This window comes from Chamaea fasciata, unplaced genomic scaffold, assembly GCF_029207755.1.
Source record: "Chamaea fasciata isolate MVZ Bird 193981 ecotype frontalis unplaced genomic scaffold, bChaFas1.0.hap1 SCAF_2, whole genome shotgun sequence".
Lineage (NCBI taxonomy): Eukaryota > Metazoa > Chordata > Aves > Passeriformes > Sylviidae > Chamaea > Chamaea fasciata.
Genome location: NW_027094087.1, coordinates 52,179,590 through 52,186,920, shown reverse-complemented (window position 1 = coordinate 52,186,920; position 7,331 = coordinate 52,179,590). Strand labels below are relative to the sequence as shown.

Genomic DNA, 7,331 nt, shown 5'->3' with positions numbered 1-7,331 from the left:
TTGTCTGTATTTTAAATATATATTTAAATACTTTCATTGGAGCAGAAGTCCAAGTATCTGTCGTCCCAGACACCTCCCAGAGAGTTGTCCTGTCCAGCAGGCTTGAGTATTTTTTCTTTGTGGTTTAGAATTAAGGTATTATTCAAAAAAACGAACAAAAAACCCCACACACATCAAAACAAAAATTCCAGGAGTAACTGAGACATCTTAAGTTTCAGAAAACCCCACAGCTGCTAGTTAGCACACGCTCATGGAGAGAGGCAGGCCTGACAGAAACCACACTGCTTCATATCCCTCCTCCACACAAAAGACTGGGTAGGATCTGGGGTCTCCTGCTTTCCCACTGGACTCTGAATGCTGTGACTTGAGGTTTCCTACTGATGAAAGAGCACATTCCACCCTGCTCTGCCATGCTCATGGCAGAGATGGTCAGCAAGTTCAAGGTAAAAAGGGCTGGTACTGATGGAATAGTCGATGTGAATCTAGTCCTGTTCTGACCACAAGGCTCAGACTAGACTTCTTGCTTTGGAATGCAATTCCAAGTATTTTATGTACTTGTATTATCATCAGTATTATCTCAGGAAGTTGTAAAGGTGGGGACTGATCTAATCTAAATGCTGTTCCACTGTATTTTTCAAGCAAAGGTCAAATCAGTGCTCCTGTGTAACTTGCTTCATACATGGAGAACACTCCCAGAAACTAAAAGACAGGAGTTACTTTCTTTTAACCAACAACAACAAAAAATTAGATAGATAGATAGACAGACAGACAGATAGATAGATAGATAGAAAATTGCAGAAGGATATTTTCTGTGTGAAGCACTCTCTTTTTACAAAGAACAAAAAAAGTCAGCACAATTGCATAAAATACGTTTGTGTCTGTTGCCTGTATGGCAATTTACTGTGACTGTTTAGTGACTCACATCATGTAGGTAGAATTCTTTCTAAATGTTGTCTAAATATAACAGTATTCGACACAGTATACGAGAAACATCTGTTGTTTCAGCCAGGCTCAGTAGTTGTGTGTGTGTGGCATAATTCCCCCAAGTTTCACTTAGTATTGGACAGAGAATTTGAGGTGTGTCCTTAAATTGCAAAGATCTGGTTTGATCCACCCATTAGATGAGAGTAGCAAAACTCCCACTGACTTCAAACCCAGGCTTTGTTGTGATTATCAAATGTTGACTAGTTAACAGCTCTGGAAATGGGTGTATTGGGTATGGCTGAGCTCTGGCAGGGAGAAGGGAGAGCTTAAAACACAGTCTGGAGTGAAAATCAAAATAGCCTTTTCAGTGCAAATACCAAACTAGGCACAACTGCTGCAAAGTGACTGTTTCTGATCTTTCTGCATTCTTATTGTTTTATCCACAGTGTTTTGGGAAAGTCCAAGATTAGGATAATTTCTTTTTTTCCACCAGGACTCTATTTATAAGTTACAGGCCAGAAGAGACTAATTATCATCTTGCTTGACCTCTTGGGTGACAGAAGGGTGTAGGACTTCCCTTGTTTAATTTGTGTTTGAGGCAGAACTCATCTTCAGGAACAACAAGAGATCGATTGCATCTTCTGGGAAATCCCACTGCAGCCCTTGGCAGATTATTCCAGTGACTATTACCTGTTGGAAAAATTATTTTGGTATACACAATCAGAATGTGTTTAGCTTTGTCTTCTAGCCACTAGACCAAATATTCAATAAGTGCTTTATGAAGCATGAGTTCCTGTCATGCCCAGTCTCCTGGAATATAACAGTCTGTTAAACATTGATCATTCGGAGTCTTTTTGCCCACCTTGTTCTTTTTTTTCTGCTCTTCCAAAGGCTTTCCATAGTTGCCTAATAACCCCCTTAAGTTGTGAACGCCAGGACTGGGCCAAGGAAAGCTACAGTAAAAGTGTTAATTGCAGAGATACTTTGTTGCCCCAGTTTATACACCCCCAGCCATGCCCACAGAGGGCATTCCTGCACCATCAAACACAGGCTTGAACCTGTGCTCATGCTCAGTTCACTCCCCATGCACATAGCTCAGACTTGTCAAAGTAAGGTGACATCATTCTCTGCTCAAAACCTGGGCAGCAGCACGAATTCATGGATGTGACAGTGGGAGCTCAAGATTAGCGAACAACTCAGTCTGATCTCCAGATCTTCGTAAAGCAATGACTCCCCAGGAGGGAGCCACACATCCTACAAAGTTTCATAGAATTTGTTCCTAGAGGTGTCATTTTGTGGGAGCTATATTAAAACAGGTATTGTTGGCTAAAGCCCTGCTTATTCTGAGATAGGTGAATTCTGAAACCAAGGTACTACCACTGAACATTCTCCCAATCTGTGTGTTACCTGAAAACTTGAGCACTGATGATGTTACATCCTCTTTTAGGTCTCTGAAAAATTTTTAAATTGCTAAAGCCTAATCTGTGTTTAAATCTTTAGGTTAATATGTCCTCCATGAAAATTACATATTAAAAGGACATTTTGAAATCAATTAGTCAACACATAATCCTTTTAAAGCATAATATGCTAATTCTACGTAAGCATCCTTCATGAAAGTATCAGGTCTTACCAATCCAAATATTCTATGGAAATGTTAAGTATTATTACATTGTAACATTACTTCATTTACTCACCAAACCTGTAAATTTATCTGAAATACATTTTCCACCAACTTCTGTCAAGTGGTATTGGTGATGCTACTCTCCCTTTTATTATCAGCTTTTCCATCCCTGTTTCTGAAATCGGGGCTGTTCTCTCTTTACAAAGCAACAAAATCAATGAAAACCCACACATGATAATTCATCTGGTCTGAAACCTCCACAGCGTCTTCAGACCAACTAATTCGGAAAATAATATTAAAAACTGTTGGACTAAAGTTTCTCCAGAGCTGCTGAATTTCATTTCTGTAACTGGAGCTGCTCTTATTTTACATTCTCAGGCTTGCATTGGTACAGGAAGTATTTTATTACCAATCTGGAACATAGCTTTATCGTCTGCTTTTCACTCCAAAACAGAACAAAAATATTTATTGAACATCAGTGTTTCTTTTGCACTCCACTTGATTAGTCAAACTTTTCACACAGCAGTAGAATAGCAACCATTCTTTTTTTTTTTCAAATTTATACTAAAATTAGACAAATCTTTGTCACACAGCATTGCTGACTGCAGATCTCATCTTCTTCTACATTCTTCTTCTACATTCTTTACCAGCTTTATGATTCTGATTTCAAACTATTTGATAATTTTAGCACTCATTTCCTACTTATTTTTATTATTATAAATTCCCATTTTATTAAATTAATAATATCTTTTATTTTATTAAATTTAATTTTTATTAAATTTAAATTAATTTAAGCCTTTGGTCATTAAATTATTCATATTCTTGTCAGTTCTCCAACCAAGACTGCAGTGCAACCTCTTTTTATTTTTCTTTTTTTTTGAGAAATTTTCTTGAACAATGCAGAGATATCATTTCCAAAAGGACATGTTTCAGTTTCTCACTTCTAGCAGCTTTTTGAATTTTCCCCCTAAACCACCAAATGTTTATATTACCATTTTGGCCCTTACCTTGATTCTCTGTAACAGATGACTCTCTTGTATCCCAGCCAGCACTGCTTTGCTGGTTTCACAATTAAATCTCCATTGCCAGTGTGGATGAGGGCAAACAGATTTCTCTGGCTTGCCTGCTTAGTATTACTGCTCCCCCTAGGAAGCATGAAGTCAATTTAATATCATCAAGAGAAGGCTTTTAGCATATTTTGCACAGATAGAAATCACATACAATGTCACATCTCTCCCCACTACACAGAGCAGAGAGAGAATTTAGTAGCCAGCCATTCTGCTTTCACACCTGGTGGTCTCTGGACAATATGTGCTACTACAAGATCTTGTTTTTATGCCAACGTAGAAAAAGACCTTTTCTTCCCAGCCCAACTGTGCCAGCAGTGGGGACAGCGCCAGAAACCAGCACACCACCTTATGCCCACTGAAAACCACCAACACAGCCAATCTGGTGACTGTTCCCTTTACATAAGTGCCCTTAATCTGGTTTGGGTAAAAATCAAGCAGACTGGTTTCAGCTCCTGGCTGCAGTCAGGTTGGCTGCTCTGGCCTGGCCAAGCAGAGGCAGCTGCCCACAGCCTCTAGCACCACCCATCACCACACGTACAAGTGATATCTGCACAGCTGCCAGCAGCTGGAAAACCCATAATCCCATTTTTAGAGGCCATAAAGCTTTTTTCTGTCTGACCTTCCTGCCATGGCTGTCTTCAACATTTCAGCCGCATGGGCTGCCTCAGCCCAGCAGCTACCTGGGATCTGTGTGCAGGTGGGATCCGTCTGCGCTCCCGCTTGCTTATCACGCTGGCAGCTGGTGCTAGAGATCAGCAATTAAAGGCTTGTATCTCTCTTTGTATCCTTCAGTGTCCAACTTAATTTAGATCTCAACGTTTTGGATGTGGGCTAAATGGGGACTCGTCTGCTCCCTTGTTCTCCTGTCCCTTCTGTTATTAGTTTCTTGCTCTCCAGGGAGACCAACTTTAATGGCAAGGATTTTATCCAGCGCTCGCCAGATGCCTCAGAGACCAGCTCCGTTGCAGTAGTCTAATGAAAAATATGTTCCTGATGAAATTTAGATGGCATGTTAACAAAGACAGATCTTAGTCCTCAGCATCACAGCAGGTGTATTATGTGCAAACATAATCCACTGTGCTTCAAAGGCTGTAATAAAGTCGCCTGTCTATTTATCCTATGCTCATCCTCCTGTTGTCTGGGGTCTTTACAATTTCTACCATACAATCATAGGGCAACTTGTAATTTCTAATCACCATATTTTGGACTCTGTCCTCTTTTGGAAGTGTTGACACAAAGGCGGTACAGGTCTGAAAGAAGGCATTGAGGGGGAGTTCAGTGATCTGAGCTGCTGTCTTGGCTTTGTTTCTGACTTTACAGTTTGAGCATAATCTCAGCAAATCAGTTTACTGTGGCAGAAAAAAAAAATAAGGCAAAGCCTTTTTCATCAGCACAGGGAAACAAAAGATCAAAGATCACTTGTAACTCATAAAATACTGCAAGGCCATTGGATCAAAGGCACTATAATAAGTGCAAAATACTGTGATACAAGTAAAACATCTTGCCATGTTCCAGACTCTTTCCTGCTGCCTGGATTTCTTTACTTTCTCCTCTGCATTACAAGAGAGGAAAGATTATTTTTTTTTTCCTAGTGATTAAATCTTCAAAAGATTGTGCTCATGGTGGAAAAAAGCCTGGCAATAGATTCACTAATGTAAGATTTTTCAGATGTTAAATACAGGCAGCAAGTGAGGCTGGAGTTTCAGTCTTGGACTTGAGCAGACGTTTCATTCCCCTCACTCTTTTTCTTCTCTGAGCTTCTCCATCATCTGGAATCTACTTACAGTATTGTTTTCTTTATTATCATGTGTGATTTATTTCCTGTTTCATTCAAGCTAGACCCAGTACCACAGTGCATTCGCTTGTGCCAGCTGGTACCTTCCATGATCAGTGGGAAAGATGCTCCTGACAAGACTGCACACCTCTACAGTGCACTGCCTGAAGCTGAATTCTTGCTGCCAGAGTCACACAGACCAGGACCAGACATGGACACAGGAAACTCCTCAGCATTTAAAGGAAGCATTGCCCAATCTCACCACAAGACATGTAACAGGTCATGTAGTTGCAAGTGTCTGGTGAAAAAGTGCAGCATCCTTCACTTACTAGACTGAATACACACTTGTCTGGATCCTCCAAAACATCAAACAAAGCAAGTTAAAAACCCCCAATTGTACACACTTCTATTAAAACAAACAAGGAGAACATTTAGAATTTGGATTGTTCAAAATGTTTAAAAACAGCCCAGAAAATCTTTATTACACACATTAATTCCCTTTTTGCTGTCCAGAATACAGTGTGAGTTCCTCAGCAAAGGTTTATATTGCTCTCCCAAAGGCTTTGTCAGTACTCCAGATGGCAGTGTGCCTATGAAGCATTAACCACCACAGACCCCAGCTAGCATACAGAAAAGGGGTTCAGCAGTAGGTTGGTCATAGTCCAGGGACAATGGTGGGCAAGAACCCTAAGCAGCTGTTTGGTCTCAACACTCACTTGGGGCAGAGATACCCATGTTGTGTGGAAATTGTGTTTTCTCAGTCATAGAGATGATACAAATTAACTAGGAGGGACCTTTCAGTCTGTTTTTAATTCTGAACACCAAAAGCTGATGATTCCTTCCTCTTGGGCCTTTTTGTCATGCCCACACTTACCATAAATGAATAAGGGAAAGCAGGAAAATTCATAACATGTAACACTGTCTAATATAAATGCTCCTTAAAATCCTTTCTGATCTTTGTGGGCATGTCGGTATCCATTGGTCTGTATTTAAATCACAGACCTCATGTCATGCAAATAAATTTAACAACAGTTCGAGATAAATTAGTCTGTTGCATAAAAATGGATTGAAAGGGCTTTCCTTAAAGAAGTCTCTGCACGAGGATAGTTTCATCATGTAACAACAGCCCCTGAACGTGATCCATGAGCACTGAACATGACAAATACCCACAAATATGTGACCCCCAACTGCAGGGAGGCACATCAAGGAGCTGGCGCTGCTCTTCGCTGTGTGATGCTCCATCTCCACTCCTGACTGTGGAGAGTGGCCTCGTGCCTGCCCGCCGCTCTCTTCCTAAGTCATCAACCAGCCTGGCTCCGACGTGCCAGCCCGTGTCTGGGCAGGTTGCCCTTCCCAACGCCCAGTGGGAGGGGAGTGAATTTCACGGAGTATGCTGAGTTGGAAGAGACCCGCGAGGATCACTGAGTCCTGGCCCTGCACAGGGCCATCCCCAAGGGTCACACCAGGTGCCTGAGAGCACTGTCCGAACGCTTCTTGAACTCTGTCAGGCTGGTGCTGTGACCACTGCCCTGGGGAGCTGTTCCAGTGCCCAGCCACCCTCTGGGGGAAGAACTTTATCCTGACATCCTACCGAAACCTCCCCTGACACAACCTCAGCCCATTCCCACGGGTCCTATCACTGGTCACCACAGAGAAGAGATCAGTGTCTGCCCCTCTGCCTCCCATCGTGAGTAAGCTGCGGACTGCGATGAGGCCTCCCCTCAGTCTCCTCATCTCCAGGCTGAACAGACCAAGTGCTCCTCGTACGGCTGCCATACAAACCCCACGCACCGTGCAGGGAGCTGCGAGGCTGCCCCAGGCCCTCACCGGGGCCAGCCCCCACACGGCCGGGCGCTCCCCTCGGGGCTCTTTCCTCCCGCCGCGGCTCGGCGGGCGGGCGGGCGTGTGAGGGCGGTGCGGCCGCGGCGGGGCAGGGCTGGGC

The 7,331-nt window shown here is 42.7% G+C and overlaps 1 long non-coding RNA gene across 2 annotated transcripts; it reads right to left on the bottom strand.

Annotated features, from left to right (window-relative positions):
• Positions 1 to 867: 867 nt before the first annotated feature.
• LOC136285205 (uncharacterized) lies at positions 868 to 4,322 on the bottom strand. Of its 2 annotated transcripts, none has more exons than XR_010719390.1 (3): positions 4,235 to 4,322; positions 3,553 to 3,690; positions 868 to 1,614 (listed from the first exon to the last, which is right to left on the bottom strand). It is a non-coding gene; the product is annotated as an uncharacterized lncRNA (long non-coding RNA). The 2 variants fall into 2 exon arrangements; XR_010719391.1 differs by lacking the exon at positions 4,235 to 4,322 and adding an exon at positions 4,154 to 4,192.
• Positions 4,323 to 7,331: the final 3,009 nt, after the last annotated feature.